The 19,874-nt window shown below is 41.2% G+C and overlaps 1 protein-coding gene and 1 pseudogene across 1 annotated transcript in view; both read left to right on the top strand.

The window, feature by feature from the left end:
- The window catches only part of LOC126235183 (SET domain-containing protein SmydA-8-like), a 130,737-nt gene that overhangs the window by 22,578 nt on the left and 88,285 nt on the right, over nt 1-19,874 (top strand). The gene's annotated exons all lie outside the window — the stretch shown is intronic.
- Nucleotides 799-915, top strand: LOC126238503 (5S ribosomal RNA; annotated as a pseudogene).

Raw genomic sequence — 19,874 nt, 5'->3', positions numbered from 1 at the left:
AAGGAGACTGATGACCTCAGATGTTAAGTCCCATAGTGCTTAGAGCCATTTGAACCACTTGAACAATTTATACACAGAAATATTTTTAAATACGAAAGGTTATCAGAAAATTATTTAACGGAATAAACAATTTACATAGTATTTTACGCACTGGTAAGCGGGCTCATATTGCCAAGTTCTTTGTTAATATCACTCGAATTTGTCATCGCTGAAATAACATCGCATACCCTCTCAACTTGTAAAGTTTTATTTCATTGCCCTCACCACTTTTGGGCTCTTTACTTTTTTTATCAGGTGAAGTAGAATGAGAATGTCACGCAGCGTAAACATCAAGGTAAATCGATGGTTACAGGGATAAATCACATTAAAGATTTAGTTGTAATATTGTAAGCAAAACCATCAGAGAAGAAAAATATATGTATTATCAAAGAAGAAAGAACGATTATGGTCTAATGTCCCGTCCATGAGGATGTCATTAGATACGAAACACAAGCTCGAACTGGGGAACGAAGTCGGCCGCGCCAATTCAAAGGAACCATTCAGACATATTCCATAAGCAATTTAGGGAAACCACGGAAAAACGAAATTTGGATGGTTAGACAGGGCTTTTAACCAGCCACTTCTCGAATAGCAGTATAGTGTTCCCACCGCATGCATTTTCAAGAAAAAATAATGTCAAGAAAAAATAATGTTTTCCAGCAAAAAGGTAAAAACTACCATGAACATATTTAAAAAATAATGTCAAGAAAAAAAGGATCACTGAAATGCGGAAAATATTCTGTAAGCAAATAACGAAATGGCAACGGCCTTGCCACAGTGGATACACCGGTTCCCGTGAGATCACCGAAGTTAAGCACTGTCGGGCGTGGCTGGCACTTGGATGGGTGACCATCCAGCCGCCATGTGCTGTTGCCGTTTTTCGGGGTGCACTCAGCCTCGTGATGCCAATTGAGGAGCTACTCGACCGAATAGTAGCGGCTCCGGTCAAAGAAAACCATCATAACGACCGGGAGAGCGGTGTGCTGACCACACGCCCCTCCTATCCGCATCCTCAACTGAGGATGACACGGCAGTCGGATGGTCCCGATGGGTCACTTGTGGCCTGAAGACGGAGTGCTAAATAACGGAATGATCAAAGGAAGTCACAAAATTGTAGACACTGTCACTAAGTTTTTATGGAAGCATCAAAGAATTTAGGTTGAACACTTCCTTAATGGATAGATTACACTTCCCAAGAAAAGCGTTCCAAAATCCAAAACAAATTTAATAATTTTCAGTGCTTGCCTTTTTTCCCTTAAATACGAGTATTAGGCGGCATACGCAGATCAGTTGCCAGTGTTTGTTGCATAGTTAATTTTCCATAACAGAATTCTCCGTAAAGTGGGGTTCCAAATATCGGTTTCAATTGCTTGGCAAATAATTCCTGCGTGGCGGGATCGATGAGAGCGGCGCCCGATTACGGGCGGTATTTCTGCAGAGACTGTTGGCATACTGTCAGCAATATACCTCCGTATGTGGGGTCCTGTATTGGGCGGACCTAAATTCTCTTTATAGATGTTGACGACAGATTCCTTGCATCGAAACAAAAACAAAATGTTTAGTAAATACGGGTTCTAGAATGCAAACGTAAGGGCTATGAGCACTTGCTTATCTTCGCTACTGTGAAAAACATCTCTTCTATTGAACACGTGCTCATAGCTCGTAAGATATTGATGTTAGAGCACATGTTTACTTGATATTTTTTGTTTTGGTCCTTACTGCCTCCTTCCAAAATACGGAAAGTAAAGAGCTTGTAGTAGAAGAGATGTTTTTCGCAGTATCAAAAATGAACAATTCCGCGTAGCTCTTAAGGTATGCATTTTAGAGCCCATGTTTACTAGACTTGTTTTTTGTTTTGGTGTAAGGAACCTACCCTCAAAGTCTGTAAAGGGAATTTAGTTACACCCTGCATGAACTCATCATCGACGGGAATACTTGTTGTGTCAGACCATGGGAACACAAGGCCGTAAGAGCTCATGAGCAAGTGATACTTACTATTATACATTACGAGGGCAGTTCAATAACTAATGCAACACATTTTTTTTCTGAAACAGGGGTTGTTTTATTCAGCATTGAAATACACCAGGTTATTCCCCAATCTTTTAGCTACACAACACTATTTTTCAACGTAATCTCCATTCAATGCTATGGCCTTACGCCACCTTGAAATGAGGGCCTGTATGCCTGCACGGTACCATTCCACTGGTCGATGTCGGAGCCAACGTCGTACTGCATCAATAACTTCTTCATCATCCGCGTAGTGCCTCCCACGGATTGCGTCCTTCATTGGGCCAAACATATGGAAATCCGACGGTGCGAGATCGGGGCTGTAGGGTGCATGAGGAAGAACAGTCCACTGAAGTTTTGTGAGCTCCTCTCGGGTGCGAAGACTTGTGTGAGGTCTTGCGTTGTCATGAAGAAGGAGAAGTTCGTTCAGATTTTTGTGCCTACAAACACGCTGAAGTCGTTTCTTCAATTTCTGAAGAGTAGCACAATACACTTCAGAGTTGATCGTTTGATCATGGGGAAGGACATCGAACAGAATAACCCCTTCAGCGTCCCAGAAAACTGTAACCATGACTTTACCGGCTGAGGGTATGGCTTTAAACTTTTTCTTGGTAGGGGAGTGGGTGTGGCGCCACTCCATTGATTGACGTTTTGTTTCAGATTCGAAGTGATGAACCCATGTTTCATTGCCTGTAACAATCTTTGACAAGAAATTGTCACCCTCAGCTACTTGACGAGCAAGCAATTCCGCACAGATGGTTCTCCTTTGCTCTTTATGGTGTTCGGTTAGACAACGAGGGACCCAGCGGGAACAAACCTTTGAATATCCCAACTGGTGAACAATCGTGACAGCACTACCAACAGAGATGTCAAGTTGAGCACTGAGTTGTTTGATGGTGATCCGTCGATCATCTCGAACGAGTGTGTTCGCACGCTCCGCCATTGCAGGAGTCACAGCTGTGCACGGCCGGCCCGCACGCGGGAGATCAGACAGTCTTGCTTGACCTTGCGGCGATGATGACACACGCTTTGCCCAACGACTCACCGTGCTTTTGTCCTCTGCCAGATCACCGTAGACATTCTGCAAGCGCCTATGAATATCTGAGATGCCCTGGTTTTCCGCCAAAAGAAACTCGATCACTGCCCGTTGTTTGCAACGCACATCCGTTACAGACGCCATTTTAACAGCTCCGTACAGCGCTGCCACCTGTCGGAAGTCAATGAAACTATACGAGACGAAGCGGGAATGTTTGAAAATATTCCACAAGAAATTTCCGGTTTTTTCAACCAAAATTGGCCGAGAAAAAAAATGTGTTGCATTACTTATTGAACTGCCCTCGTATTTTATCAGAGAGCTGAAACTGTATAGTGCAATGACGACTCTAGTGTCAATCATTTGATAGTCACATATCGTGATCGGTAACTGTGCTGTGTTTTGTGTACGGTGATCTATTTATTTACTTGTCTAATAAAGCTTGTTTCATCCAAGTTCTTCTAAGCATGTATTCCGACAATTGTGTGACGATGGAGAAGCTAACAAAGGCCTGCATCATACTCTGTAACATTTCCAAAACGTCAGGAGCATAAAATCGTAATTTTTTTCTGACTGAAAATGGTATGGTCAGTTACATCTTTTTTGTATGATTCAGTTTTTGACAGTTGCAGTAGGCGTTACTCCAACAACTGTATTTGTTGCTTTCTGAAAACTAAATGATTTCGCATTAGGAAGTATGGATTACAAGCAAAAAGGTCTTTAATTCCCTGTGGTCATATAGTTATTTGCTTTAAATTATTGTTTCAAATTATAATAGGAGCCCTTTTTACGCAAAGTACAAATTACTCTGTGAATCAATCTTGGTATGGTTTAGTGTTGCCAATCGTACGATCTGGATCATATTATACATGTACTTTAATATAAGATTTTGCATTAACATACGATCCACGCTTCGGATCGAACGTATATTGTACAGTCTTATGAAACGCTTATTATTGTTAAGATTTCAGCTTTTTTTATTATTTTAATTTATATGATTTGTTTAGCTTTTGTCAATTTTTTTTACAAATACGATTTGAGCAGCCTACATGCCAGTCTGTCCAGCTGCGCGATTCCCCAGTTTCATTACGCTGCAGTTGCATAAATCAGCTTAAGTTATTCCCCGAGATGAAGCCCTTGGGGAATTCGCCATATTGACTGCTTTGCATACTACGCAGTGCTCTTTCATAATCGAAAACGATTACTATTAACTTGTTGGCTCAGGTGAGGGCAGTGAGCATTTATAATGTGTTAAACAGTGCAAAACTGTGTCCATCGACAGAGAAGACAGTGAAAGTGGTCCTAGTACTCCCAATAAATGTACAACGGCCGCGTTTAAACGTAAGAGGCGAAAACAAAAATATAGAAAAGTCTGAGAATCTAATCCTGAATTTAAAGGTTGGTTGTGCGCTGATAAATCAAACTCAGAAAGGGCTAGATACAGAATCTGTAACATAATTTTTGTGTCTGGATCAGGATGTGTTAAGAAACATTCTAAAAGCGAAAATCATTTCAAAAAGGTGAAGGTGGTGTCATCTAAAAGCCAGACGATTTTTAGTAGATTTGTGAAATCAGCTACTACTGAAGTGTCTTTAAATAATCAGGCTCACATTGCTGAAATTAAATTGGCAGGATTCGTGGCAGAACACAATCTTCCTTTCTGTGCTGTAGATCACCTGGGTGGCGGAGTTGAGAATTGCTTTCCTGATTCTAAGATAGCCGACACTACCGTAAACGTTCCCAGGTCGTAAAGAACGTGATAGGAGAGAGCCATAAGAACGGACTTGCAGAAAACTGAGACATACAAAATTCAGTGTTCTTACTGTTGAGTCAATCAGACGTAGGCCCTGATGAAACGACGTGTGCCGTGGTTAGATGTTTTGATAAAGACACAAATAAAACTGAAAGTAAATTTTGGAATCTTTGTGGAATTTTTCAGCAGAGTGAATGTAATAAGGCAAACGAAGGTGCAACACGTAAAAATCTTTATCCTAATCTAATGCTTTCATTTGCTGAGTGTAATGTTTCTGAAAACAATATTATAGGATTTGCTTCTGATGTTTGTAATTCTATGATGGAGTCAAGAAACTCTGTTGCTAGGTTAAAAGAAAAATATCCTGGACTAATTATTCTCAAATTTATATGTGACTTGCTTCACATATGTGCCAGTGAATCTTGTAAATGTCTTCCCAGACGTTGTGAAGACCTAGCTAGGGACATTCATAACCATTTTAAAGCAGTGCTAGATTTGAAAAGTCTTTAGATATCAAAATTCATAAACTGTTGCGTCCATCGCAGACAAGATGGCTATTTTTGCAGGCCGTTGTAGTGAAATTTTTAGAACAGTTGAATGCTTTGCGTCAACATTTTGATTCTAAATACCTTGAGGAGAGGCTGGTCGCGGCAAAAGAAATTCATCAATCTCTCAATGACCATTTTTTAAAATTATTTTATTTATTTTTGACGTACATTTTATCGAAATTCACAGATTTATATTATCTCGATAGTGGTTGTTATTATTGACTTACATGAAAAGATGATAGAAGGGTACAAGGAAATGTTGCTTTGCTACATGGACCGACAGTATGTTTTTTGCGAAACATATTTAATTTTTATAAATCATTTCCTAACGAAAAACTTAAAACTCAATAGCGTTAAAATAAGGAGAAGTTAACGTGAAATAAACGGACGCTGCTATTTTTATGTAGTGCCAGTATAAAACCCCGGCCGGGGCCGGCCACGATTTCTCCCCAATGCACTGCAACTATCATTATAGCACTCTAATTCCGTTATCCTAGACGATAAGCATGTAAGTGAGAGAAGTTTAGAAAAGGATTGAAATTATGCTTGAAGTCGCTAAGTGCTTTCATTACGAAATACTGGATGATTATAGGATAGATAATTTGCGCTCCATTTTAAGCAGAAGTGCGTTTTTGACGCATCTCATTGTTTCTGATGTCATATCTCCTTATCTATTGGCTGCACAGTGTTATTAAGTTGCAGGTGCATTCAGTGATACTACGTATATGCAAAATGTGTGGCGAATGGCATTAATAGTAAAAGAAATGATAAATTTAAACGTCACGCCTGACGTTGACGTTTTACTGCAAGCCAATGTAAGCAGAAGTTAGCTTTTGATATGTCTAAGTGTCTACCACGTCATACCCCCCTGAAGTATGTGCCGTACAGTGATATAATTTTGCAGGTACATTCAGTGACTTAAGTATGAACTGTCCGCAAAGTGTGTTAGAAATAGCATTAGTAGTAAAGAAGTGAAAGATTAAAACGTCATGGCAGGTGCTGAAGTTTGACCACACGAACAGCAAAAATGTAGTAAGCGGTTAACTTTTTTCCTTCCACCATTTTGTAGGGGGTGTCAGCAAGGAAGAATTTCGTAAAGGTTCGAAGCTGTATGCAAAGTTTGTTGGAAGCTGCTAAGTGTTGCCATTTTCGAGTAGTGGATGAACAAAGTTCGAATATTTGAGTGCCATCAGCTTCAAGACAAATACTTAGTTTCTAATTTTAATTCTATCTTATAGTGTTAATACTCTTAATGAGTAGATCACAGTAGCATGCTAATTTTTTTTAAATTCGATCAATAAGTACGCGAAATATTGAAAATGAGCTTTTTGTTGCCCCTTAACGCCGTTAGATAGGCCACCTGCAACAAAAATTCCAGGCTGGACATCCAAAAACGGATTTTATATAATGTAGTTATGTTACGACCCCTTGACGAAATGTATGCTAATTTCGATGCAATTATGCGATCCAGTAACGCTGAAAGGTTGGCAACGCTGGTATGATTTTATATATGGTTTGTCATTTTACAAATTTCGGATCTACAACGGGTAGTTACACATTTTAAATTATGACCGATAATCATGTGGATAAGGTATAACGTGCAAAGTGTAAATTAATCTGCAATTGAATCTTAGAATTCTAAATGTAGAAGGGTAGTCATGGGGCTAAAGTGCGGTATTGGATGCCCTCCCCCATTCCACTCCCACACCTCCTCCCTGAAATCTTGTTGTGGAGAGGCTGACCTGTAGGAAAGCCCAACGTTTACGTTCATCCTTATCTAAGTGCACTTTTCCGTATTTAACGCACTTTTCGTCATAAAAAGTAAAACTGTAAGATAAATTCAGGAAACGTGTATTAGATAACGGGCAAGTCTCCAAGTGTTTCGGTAAAAAAAATAAACTACGAAAAATGTAAGGGGTGTCTGCTACGTAACTTTGCAAAATTTGGCTCTATATGTAACTATATGTAAGCAGGGTAATCTTTTCATGAGAAAGACTGTCATTTCAATAAACTTACGATCAACCAATAACTTCATTGCATATTCGACTGCTTGCATGGTTCCAATACACGCTTTGTGGGGCGGTGACACGGTGCTCAGTGCAAAAGAGTTTTTGCTTTGAATGTGAAATGAATTATACGACAATCGAAATCAACGTAATCTTGCTATACAACGTTCGTCTCTGAAATGAATGTTATTCTTTGAAATTTTTGTGTAGAAAAGGGTGTACTAAAACAGACGAAAATGTATCCTAAACTAAATTTTACAGACCGTATCTTTTACTTGTACATGCTCGGCCTGTGACCATCTGGGATTACAGGATTTAAATGAAAGCTGCTGACACTCTCAAGAGACGGCGTATATAAAGTATTAGTGTGCCATACACAGAGGAAATATTGTTAATAAACGGTAAGAGACACAATTTCGTAATTTTCTTACACACTATCACGTACTACGCCCCTTTCTTTTGACTTCCGAAAGCCTGGCGGAGGCTTGTTCGATTTGCTTCAGTGTGGTCGGGGTGTTGCCTCTGTATGGCACTCTACTTCTTTGGCTGCCGCTCTTTTCACTGTCGGTGATTCAACACTATCGCCACCACCACTTGTTTTACTGACTTTACGTCTTTCTCTTATAACGAATTTATCTGTCTTACAACATAAGTTAAAATTTGTATCGAGTACCACAATAATAAAAAGAAATTGAATGGCGATAGTTTAAAAATCAGTTCAGAAATAAAAAGATTGTGATGTGATACTTTGAATAAAGAAAACGAATCGGCGCATAGCAGTCACGAAAACACAGGGTGTAAGAAAAATTACGGCACAAACTGCAGGACACTTTCCTCTCAAGTAGAAGAAGAAATTATGTTATATGAACATGGGGTCTGGAAACGCTTTGTTTCCATATTACAACTCATTTTCTCCATCTCATTAATCATGGGAAAAACAGACGAACAGAATGCACCAGCATACCACATAGTGCTCTTTTTCACAGGAGATGTTGAATATGTTCAGTCTGATCTCTTTGAAGTGTCGCTTCATCTGTGAACAGTACCGTTGCACTAAAATTAGCGTTCACTCTTCGTTGAATAAACCATTCACAGAAGAGTACCCGTGCAGGATGATCAGCTGCTGATAGTACCTGCTCCCGCTGTAAATCTACATCTACATCAATACTCCGCAAGCCACCTGACGGTGTGTGGCGGAGGGTACTTTCAGTACCTCTATCGGTTCTCCCTTCTATTCCAGTCTCGTATTGTTCGTGGAAAGAAAGATTGTCGGTATGCCTCTGTGTGGGCTCTAATCTCTCTGATTTTATCCTCATGGTCTCCTCGGGAGTTATACGTAGGAGGGAGCAATATACTGCTTGACTCGTCGGTGAAGGTGTGTTCTCGAAACTTCAACAAAAGCCAGTACTGTGCTACTGAGCGTCTCTCTTGCAGAGTCTTCCACTGGAGTTTATCATCTCCGTAACGCTTTCGCGATTACTAAATGACCCCGTAACGAAGCGCGCTGCTCTCCGTTGGATCTTCTCTATCTCTTCTATCAACCCTATCTGGTACCGTTCCCACAGCGGTGAGCAGTATTCAAGCAGTGGGCGAACAAATGTACTGTAACCTACTTCCTTTGTTTTCGGATTGCATTTCCTTAGGATTCTTCGAACGAATCTCAGTCTGGCATCTGCTTTACCGACTATCAACTTTATATGATCATTCCATTTTAAATCACTCCTAATGCGTACTCCCAGATAATTTATGGAATTAACTGCTTCCAGTTGCTGACCTGCTATTTTGTAGCTAAATGATAAGGGATCTTTCTTTCTATGTATTCGCAGCATATTACACTTGTCTGCATTAGGATTGAATTGCCATTCCCTGCACCATGCGCCAATTTGTTGCAGATCCTCCTGCATTTAAATGGTGGGGATACAGCTGGTCCTCGTGTAACACTCACCAGACACTCATGTAGTCAACATTCAGTGTTGCAGCTACATGTCTTGTACTAACACTAGGGTCGTCGTCAAGAGCATGAAGAACAGCCGTTTCCACTGCGATGTCCTCCTCCTTCCAGGCCTCACCCGGTCGCGAGGATTCGACGACTCCACCCACTGGAAACCCCTTTCTTGTCCCATGCGGCCGTATACGAAAACCGCTATGCAGCAGCGGCGCTTCGCGACAGACTGTGGGAGGTGTGCTTAAGCCTCGTCCGTGTCGGCGCCGCCCACGACGCTACATTGACATACAGCATCTTTGCGGTGGTGGACAGCTAGCGTGAAGCTGGTCTATGAACGTTGACACCGCAACATACATACATATCAAGACACTTCTACGGTTAAGGACAGCAGCAGGGGGAAAAAAACATAAGTAATCAGTCTCTCTTTCTCGAAAGTTTCCTGTCACTTTTATTGCTTTCACAGGGGTAGAGCTGTGTACTTTCAAGTTATGTATACAAAAAAGAAAAAAGAATCAGTGGGTGGTCGGAACAGAAAAAGGGAAGATGGTGGGAAACAGTTACCCATAAAGAAACGCACGCACACACACACACACATAAGGTAGCCGGCCGGACTGGCCGTGCGTTTCTAGGCACTACAGTCTGGAACCGAGCGACCGCTACGGTCGCAGGTTCGAATCCTGCCTCGGGCATGGATGTGTGTGATGTCCTTAGGTTAGTTAGGTTTAATTACTTCTAAGTTCTAGGTGACTAATGACCTCAGACGTTAAGTCGCTTACTGCTCAGAGCCATTTGAACCACACATAAGGTATGTTACCAGCGGTTGAGCCTATTCGCCACATTTCATGCGCTCGTCAGCTTCGGCTAAGTGATGTAGTTCCCCTGACACGACCTCGTCAGGGTCCGAGTACCCACTTGAGACTCCACCACTGCCGACTATGCCTTCTATATGACTCGACTCCAAACTGCCCCCTCCACTCCCAGAGAGGCATGTCTCAACCTCCACCTTCATTCTTGGCTTAGCACTGGCTTGCCATCTGGAGTTTTCATTTCTATATACACACATAAAAAAAAGTTTTGCGTCACCTCGGTTCAGAGAGTTTCGGAACCTGTACATAAAACTGGAATAGAGATCAACATAAACATCATTTCCGCCCTTTTTATTCCTCAAGAAACCCCCACACTGCAAATTGTACAACCATACAGCGAGACCTTCAGAGGTGGTGGTCTAGATTGCTGAACACACCGGTACCTCTAATATCCAATAGCACGTCCTCCTGCATTGGTGCATGCCTGTATTCGTCATGCCAACCTATCTACAAGTTCATCAAGGCACTGTTGGTCCAGATTGTCCCACTCCTCAACGGCGATTCGACGTAGATCCCTCAGACTGGTCGGGGGGTCACGTCGTCCATAAACAGCCCTTTTCAATCTATCCCAGGTATGTTGGATAAGGTTCATGTCTGGAAAACATGCTGGCCACTCTAGTCGAGCGGTGTCGTTATCCTAAAGGAAGTCATTCACAAGATGTTCACGATGGGGACGCGAATTGTCGTCCATCAAGACGAATGCCTCGCCAATATGCTGCAGATACTGTTGCACTATCGGTCGGGGGATGGCATTCATGTATCGTACAGCCATTACGGCGTCTTCCTTGACCATCTGCGGCGTACGTCGGCCCCAGATAATGCCACCCCAAAACAGCAGGGAACCTCCACCTGCCTGCACTCGCTGGACAGTGTGTCTAAGGCGTTCAGCCCGACCGGGTGTCTCCAAATACGTCTCCGACGATTGTCTGGTTGAAGGCATATGCGACACTCATTGGTGAAGAGAACGTAATGCCAATCCTGAGCGGTCCATTCGGCGTGTAGCTGGGCCCATCTGTACAGCACTGCATGGTATCGTGGTTGCAAAGGTGGACCTCGCCAAGGCCGTCGGGAGTGAAGTTGCGAATCATGCAGCCTATTGCGCATGATTTGAGTCGTAACACGACGTCCTGTGGCTGCACAAAAAGCATTATTCAACATGGTGGCGTTGCTGTCAGGGTTCCTCAGATCCATAATCCATACTCGTAGGTAGCGGTCATCCACTGCAGTAGTAGCCCTTGGGTGGCCTGAGCGAGGGTCATCGACAGTTCTCTGTATCTCCTGCATATCCGAATTACATCGCTTTGGTTCACTCCGAGATGCCTGGTCACTTCCCCTGTTGAGAGCCCTTCCTGGCACAAAGTAACATTGCGGACGCGATCGAACCGTGGTATTGGCCGTCTAAGCATGGTTGAGCTACAGACAACACGAGCCGTGTACCTCCTTCGTGGTGGAATGACTGGAATTGATAGGCTGTCGGACCCCTCCATCTAATGGGTACTGTTCATGTATGGTTGTTTACATCTTTGGGCGGGTTCAGTGACATCTCTTAACAGTCAAAGGGACTGTGTCTGTGACACAGTATCCACAGTCAACGTCTATCTTCAGGAGTTCTGGGAACCGGGGTGATGCAAAACTTTTTTGATGTGTGTAGCTAGTTCTCTTTTCTCCAAAGATTTCTTTAATTTTCCTGTACGACTCATTTATATTTCCTATAGTTATGCGTGCTTTTACAGCTTTTTCTTCTCCCCTAGCTACTTCCGCTCTGCCACCATGCACTTTGTCTCAGTTTCATTTTTAGACGTTCGTATTCCCTTTTTCACGATTCATGTCCCTATTTTTGTAATTTCAACGTAAGTAATGATTGCTTTGGTTCTTACATGTTCTGAATTCTCGTTACGTTCATCATTAACACTGGACTCGCATTCGGGAGGACGACGGTTCAAACCCGCGTCCGGCCATCCTGATTTAGGTTTTCCGTGATTTCCCTAAATCGCTTCAGGCAAATGCCGGGGCGGTTCCTTTGAAAGGACACGACCAACTTCCTTCCCTATCCTTCGCTAATCCAATGGGACCGATGACCTCGCTGTTTGCTTCCCTCCCCCAGATCAACCAGCCAACCAACCTCATTATGTACCAGGGGACGTCATACTGGTATATTTCAGTTCAACGACAATTTTATGGAATACATATTCATTCCTGAAGCTCTAGTGCCGCTTCCGTGCAGCAGCACACAGGAAACAGAATGTATACTAACATCTTATGTTTATAAATTCACCATTCCGTTGCTGTCATGTCATTCACATTGACATCAAAAGGAAGCTCATCGGTATTAAGCGATTCATTCCTCCCAACGACAGATCCAAGCCTGGTGTGTAGTTGCCTTTTCAAACTAGCACGTAATATGCAACTTTGTTAGGAATATAACCGTTTGGCATGTACGTGCGCCAACATCAACAGTGACAGAAATTTATACATTTTGCAAGGATCATATAATATATATGATCTAAACCGATATTTACATCGTTTCGTGAAGAGTTGAACAATAAATGAAAATGCGGATATTTTTAAAAAATGAAATGCAGAACAACTGTTGACTACCGGAAAGGTAACTCTATCGGGCCCCAACAGACAGAATTGATCAGTCTCACAGATTGAGCATTTGCCTGATAGTAAGACAGCAAATGTGAACGGTGTAAAATTGAAGTCATTATCTGTTCGACACTAAACTGTTTCATAAACGCACACCGCTCTTCCACAAAGACTCATTAACGTGGAAACTTGTTCTGTTTATGACCTTGACAGAACTATGAGTCTCAGAGTAAGAAATCCACCTCGTAAATCAACAGCGTCGCTGCAGGAGATTACATAAAATCGAAACGCAGGCGTTCCAGCACATCGACACGTCACCACTGAAACAGCTGCTACTGTGTGCATTCTCCAGTCATGCAGCAATTGTTACATAACATTGTACTAAATACATAAAAAGAGTCGAGAAAATCAAGGTGGCGTCGCCATCGCCGCAAAGTTTAAATGCGCACTTGAAATTTCCTCGGGAGGACGGGTATTATGTAACGCTACGGGTTTATATTACTTTGTTTCACTTCGCTTCTGGTCACTGCAAAATAGGTCTGGATGTTGAGCACAAATCAGTGACCGTGCACAAAGAGCGGTTGCGTGTTGTGCCGAAGGCCGTTGATACGTTCGTTGTGTTGGACCTCGCTGTACCTAGCGGAATCCCTTTCGTACATTTCATCACTGGCCCGAAGATGGTATTCGCGGGTCCTCATTCTTCACTAAATACTGGTTCCTGAAAATTTGTAAGTAGGCTTTCTCGAGATAATTGATGCCTCTCAGAGTATACCAGTTCAGTTTTTCAGTATTTCCGCGACTCTGTCCTATGAATCAAACAAACCTGTGACAATTCATTCTGTCCTTCTTTGTATACGTTCAATAGTATCTGGTAATCCTATTTGGTATGAGCCCCTACGCTTGAACAAATCCTAAGACTGGATAGGGCAGCGTTTTGTCTCCTTGTAGACTGGCTTCATTTTCCCAGTGCCCTACCATTAGATATGTGGATTCTGTGAAATACAGGTATCTGAAATGCAAATACAAGATGCAAAATACCTCTTTTTAATTGGGTATTTGAAATATTTTTTTCAAAAAGCATTTTCTATTTTATTTGCAATAAATATACATATCTTATATTTGTAAAATGAAGAACGCTTCTCATGAATTTTTGTCATACTTTTTAGTTTTCATTCATTTAATGAGCAATTTGTTTAAGCAAAAATATTTCCACGATGAACAGGTATAACCATGACCCTAATTATTAGAAAAGGTAGGAAAAATTGAGTACACATCATATGTTCACTATTATTGTTTCTTTAATGTAAAACCTACCGAAACCATCATATAACGTCTAGCGATCTCGAAAGGAAGTGAAGGAAGGAGGGAGTGAGGTCAATATTGCATTTTTGTATGATTATGAGATTACTCACAGGCAAACCTAAGAGGGTCCATTCAATGTTACAGTGATGACTATACCTTTGTAAACAGCGTCTATATCTACACGGTAGCTGAAAAACTTCTTTTTCATATCGTCTGTAAGATTAATATCGATAGTTTTTATCAGCCAGCGATAATTTCGATACTACTGTTGTACTAACGATGTCAGTGCAGACAAAGATTTGAATAAATCGTTTAAGGCTTTAACTGAAGGTGCACAGCGTCCCACTAAAAATTATGTGCCGGAAAATATAATAAAAAGTTGCAGAACAATACATAGAATATGTAGAGGAAGCAAATGGAGCTTTCAGAAAGGTCAATATTGTATGTACCGCTGGTACTCGATCATCACTAAGAGAAGCTATGCGGGTGTAACGCCCCATTCGACTGATTGTGAAACATCTGAACGAAAAGGTTTACCTCTGGCTTGCAGGAGGTTCAAGTAAACACACAGTTAAAATAAAATAGCTGGACAGATTGTGGACACTCGTTCCGAACTTGATGTAAGGCTGACAAAAATCGTGAGAACTATTACTGACAATGGATCAAAGCTTTTAAAATATACGAAAAAGTTTCGGATACAGGAACAAGTGAAAGAGATTCAGCTCATATTCCAAACATTTAAGCTGTGCATGATAATGTTGTTGTTGTTGATGATGATGATGATGATGACGATGATGCTGTGTTGAGCCTAACAGAATTTCCGGCGACATCTGACGGTTCTGAAGAGTTGTAGCTGCCCAATCATGAAAGGTGCGCCACACACACACTTCATTCGACAGCATAGAGAATATGGATAAGGCCGGATCCCAAAGTAATTCATACATAAAACTTTATCATGCAGCCATGTCAAAAAATCAAACATTTTGGAATCTGTGTTCAGTGTCTCCTAAAGCTTGTGAAACCTATTTAGCATCAACTGGAAAATCCCCATCATATCCATGTCCAGCATAATGGAATTTGTACTACAATTCTATTCAAGATCCACTCACAGTCAAAGATTCTGCAAATGAAACTTTTATGGAACTGGGATCAGCAGATTTTAAAGAAACTGAAATACAGTTTTAATGAATACATAAGCTATTCAAAACCTACTAGTGACGGCATCAGTAGTTTAGAAGGGGACAAAGATACCTACTATGGATGTCTTTTGCCAGAATTAACTGAGAATGCAAAGGAGTCTAAGCAGCTTGCAAATGAATAATCCTAAGCACTGTGGTGTTCTGATAGAAGGTCTTAATAGGCGTTTTGAGGCAATCTATAAATTAGGGGAGCCAAAGGCAAAGGGAGCAATTAGCATCCGCATCTTATCCTTTTTTCAAAGTGAATGGGTGCCGAAAGGTATAAGGGAATACCTTAATGAACAGTTACGTCATAAGTGCGGAAGATGAAAGAAGAAGGAGAAGGAGAAGACAGGAAGAAGTTGCAACATTCTGATAAAAAAAGGAAAGGTTGAATCTTATTATATGTTTGTTGAGGACCCTGAGCAATTAGCATCCGCATCTTATCCTTTTTTCAAAGTGAATGGGTGCCGAAAGGTATAAGGGAATACCTTAATGAACAGTTACGTCATAAGTGCGGAAGATGAAAGAAGAAGGAGAAGGAGAAGACAGGAAGAAGTTGCAACATTCTGATAAAAAAAGGAAAGGTTGAATCTTATTATATGTTTGTTGAGGACCCTGATTCTGCTGTAGTCAGTGATAGTACCCATACTGCAACAGACCTAGAAACACTACAATATTTAAAAGATATTGACAGTAGTTTAGAATCCTTGAACAGATATTCAACTGTAGAAAAACTTTTCCTGAGATATAATACTTGTTTACCATGTTCTGCTCCTACTGAATAACTATTTTCCTTTGGTGGAATGATGATGAGGCCACATAGGTGGAACACGAAAGATGAAAAATTTGAACAGTTATTGTTGTTAAAGTCAGCGAAATAAATGGCGTGTAAAATGTTTACCAACTACAGGTATTTTATTTGAAAAAAGGTACTTTGAAAATACGCAATTTGCATTTTGTATTTAAATACTTTTATTTAAAACCATTTTGTAGTTACATCCGAAGTACGAGGCGTGTTTTTTAAGTAAATACCGTTTTGAAATTAAAAAAAAGACGTGCTAAGATATCTCAATACTTTTATTTTTACATGAAAGCCTGTACCTTAATCTACGCACTGACGCCATTACAGTCTGATTCTTCCTTGTTTGCGTTGTGTACCGAGTGTTTAAGATGCCTCCGTTAATCGTGAGTCCCGCCGACTGTGATGTACGGGCTGTTATAAGATTTCTTAGTGCTAAAGTCCTAAAACCGATCGATATTCATCGTGAGATCTGTGCAGTTCACGGAGAATGGAATTGTAAGTAAGTGAGTGTGAACATTTAAAGATGGCCGCACAAATGTCTATGATGAACAACGGAGTGGGCGTCCTTCGGTCGTTAATGAAAGTCTGGCGCAGGAAGTGGACAATAAGGTGAGAGAAAACAGACGCTTTACGATTTCCTCCTTGCGAGATGACTTTCCTAATGTTTCTCGTAGTGTTTTGTATGGCATTGTGACTGAGCACTTGAATTACCGAAAATTGTGCGCACGTTGGGTACCGAAAACGTTGACGGATGTGCACAAAACCAAACGTTTAGACAGTGCATTGACTTTCCGTGAGCGGTACCACAACGACGGTGATGATTTCTTAAGCCAAATTGTTACGGGCGATGAAACATGGGTGGCCTACGTCACACCAGAATCAAAGCAACAGTCCATGGAAGTTGAGCAAGGGCATCGTTTTGCTGCAAGACAATGCCCGTCCGCATGTGGCGAATCAGACCAAAGATCTTATCACATCTTCTCGATGGGAAACTCTAGATCATCCTCCGCACAGCCCCGATCTTGCGCCCAGTGACTACCATCTGTTCCTGCACTTGAAGAAACACCTCGACTGTCAGCGTCTTCAAGACGATGACGAAGTCAAAACACTGGTGATGCAGTGGTTAACAAGTCAGGCGGCAGACTTCTATGAGGAGGGTATTCAAAAACTGGTACAACGTTATGACAAGTGCCTCAATATTGACGGAAATTATGTAGAAAAGTAGATTAAGGTACAGGCTTTCATGTAAAAATAAAATTATCGAGTTATCTTAGCACATCTTCTTTTAATTTCAAAACGGTACTTACTTAAAAAAAACACGCCTTGTGGAACAAATAACCAAATATTTGCATTTTGAATTTAAACATTTTTAATAAATAATTTGCCCATCTCTGCCTACCATTTAATAAAAGTCTGTTATCTGCTTCACCTACAATTCAGCCTCTGTAATCATTCCATTGCATAACTACACAAATTGCTACACGCGTCAGGTTTTTAGAGATTCGTCATTTTGACAATTGTTTCTATGTTGTCTGCGTGGAGAACAGCTGTCGTAGAGGGCCGTCAGCTATCAAAAGTCTCTCCCATTCGGCATTAATATCCATTTACAAGTAGGACGAACCGCTCGAGTCTGTGTGTGTGTCCACATTCATGGGCTGCAACCCAAACTTTAGTATGTCGTAACTTGGATACTCCCAGGTGCCACTAGATGGTGCCAGCGTATAGGAAAGTGATGCATAAATATAACAGCACGTGGGCGGAACCGTGTCGGGTGATTGTAAACACAAAAACTGGACGACAATCAAATGCTTCGCCTTTCTGTTTACGAGTTTAAATTTGTCTACACAATAGCAAAGGGAGCCAAGAACACTGACAGAGTGAACCTTAAGCAGTACATAAACCACGCAGCAGTAATTCCAAAGCTGCTATTCGGTGACATGACTTTTGTTTGTAAATTCACCCACTCGAAGATTCTCGTATTTTATTTTGCTTGACAGTGTCCAAACTGGGTTACTGATGATTGGCAAAGTGCAGTGTAGGCCTATCTCAAAATTACCATTTTTTCTCGTTTACAAGACAGATGAACCTCAGTGTGTCCGACGCAAAAACACGCGAGAACAAACACTTTGCAACCACTAACGAAGAAATTATAGGTACGGCGAAGGAGGTGGAGGGGAGTGGGGAACAAGTAACTTTATTGCTGGACGAGTGTTTTCTTGATATTTTCTAGGAATATTATTAATCTATGTGGAAGGCATCCCCACAGATTTGGCTACGAGCTAATGGTTTCTCGATAGTGACGTTCATCCGTGTTAAGCGTTCTCCCTTGTCTATAACGCGCATACTTCCGTGTTGATTATTTTCCTTGGGAAGGAGATGACCTTTCAACGACATGATACACCCTCCTCGATTGTTGGAGGAGCACTATTGAGGCTTTAATATTAGCAAACTCTCCGGATCTTAACTGAATTGTTCATGACCGGGATCACCTTCATTTTTGTGCGTTGTCTCGATCACGTCAAGTCGCATCCATCAACAGACGCTGGAAGCACCACTCCAGATTGTTATGGAAACATATCAGTATTATCCTTCTTGTCTAGTACATCTGTTGTATGTACAGCAGACGGCCGTTACTCTGAACACTAACAATGGTGTGTGATGGTAGAGCATATGTGGCCGTGGTAAGGGAGCATTAGAGTGGGTTAGACGCCAAGTTCACTATATTCGTTCATCGTCAGGCATTTATTCCAATACAAGATGAAAATCTGTTCCAGGCCACCTATTATTACACTCACGCAATGCCTTGCCTTCATGTAATACTCATCTGCTACTTGCCATCTTTCATTATGTCGCCATCCAGGTCGTTTCTTATCACAAGAAACCCAACAAAATATTTTTCTTGGACCAAATTTCGTCAGTTTCTCTGGCGCAATGATACCCTTCTTGTCTGCCTTACCATTTACCCGTCTCCTTCTCCTTATCGATACTTACAACTCCTTTTTTAACGACATTTTGGTGTTCTCAGTTTTAGAATGTTTTACGTCCATGCTTCACTAACATAAGCTAAAACTGAAAGTATGTCTTTTTGAATAGCTGCATGCATATAGGCAATTTACATCTGAATGCAGGATTCATTTACCAAATCAGTTTGAAATCCTTTTTGTTCTCCTTTTTCTACCTTTCATTGTTCAAACTCTCGTCGTTTTCAGTTTCTCTGAGTACACGTTCGTCGTCTCAATCAATAACGTTATTACTGAGGTTCGTTATCTGCTTCTCGATTGAGTATCCAATCTTCCTTCGTGATCTTCTGCAGTGGAAATAAAGAAATTAAGGTCATTTATAAATAAATATATTTTAATAGCCTTTCAGAGACTGGTCGCCAAGTATTTAAGTTCTAATAATAATATTGGGAATATTTGTTTACTTGTTATCAGGGTCCAAGGTTACCGTGGACTGTATCACTACATGGTATTTTAAAATACCTGAAAGCACCTGAAAATCATTATGCAGGTAATGATTATTTAATGTAATCGTTAAACGAAAAGCACAACTTTTGTTAAAGCCCTCCGTTACCCGCTTGCTTGGGTCCGTCCTCATGTCACCATTGTTGTTCGCTTCGATTATGCCGCAGAAGTTTCGTTGGGATGCCTTTTTTAAACATCTTCCACACAGCCCGATCCCTTTCTGCACGATTTCTATATTTGTGGAGCCCTCAAGAAAGACATTCGTGGATGTCGATTTCCTTCGGAAGGATAGGCGCACTCCTGGATACAATCATCGTTACGCCGGCAATCCCAAATATT

Source organism: Schistocerca nitens, chromosome 2 (assembly GCF_023898315.1).
Source record: "Schistocerca nitens isolate TAMUIC-IGC-003100 chromosome 2, iqSchNite1.1, whole genome shotgun sequence".
NCBI classification, from domain to species: Eukaryota; Metazoa; Arthropoda; class Insecta; order Orthoptera; family Acrididae; genus Schistocerca; species Schistocerca nitens.
The sequence above is the reverse complement of the archived record's forward strand: the minus strand, read 5'-3'. Positions and strand labels throughout refer to the sequence as shown.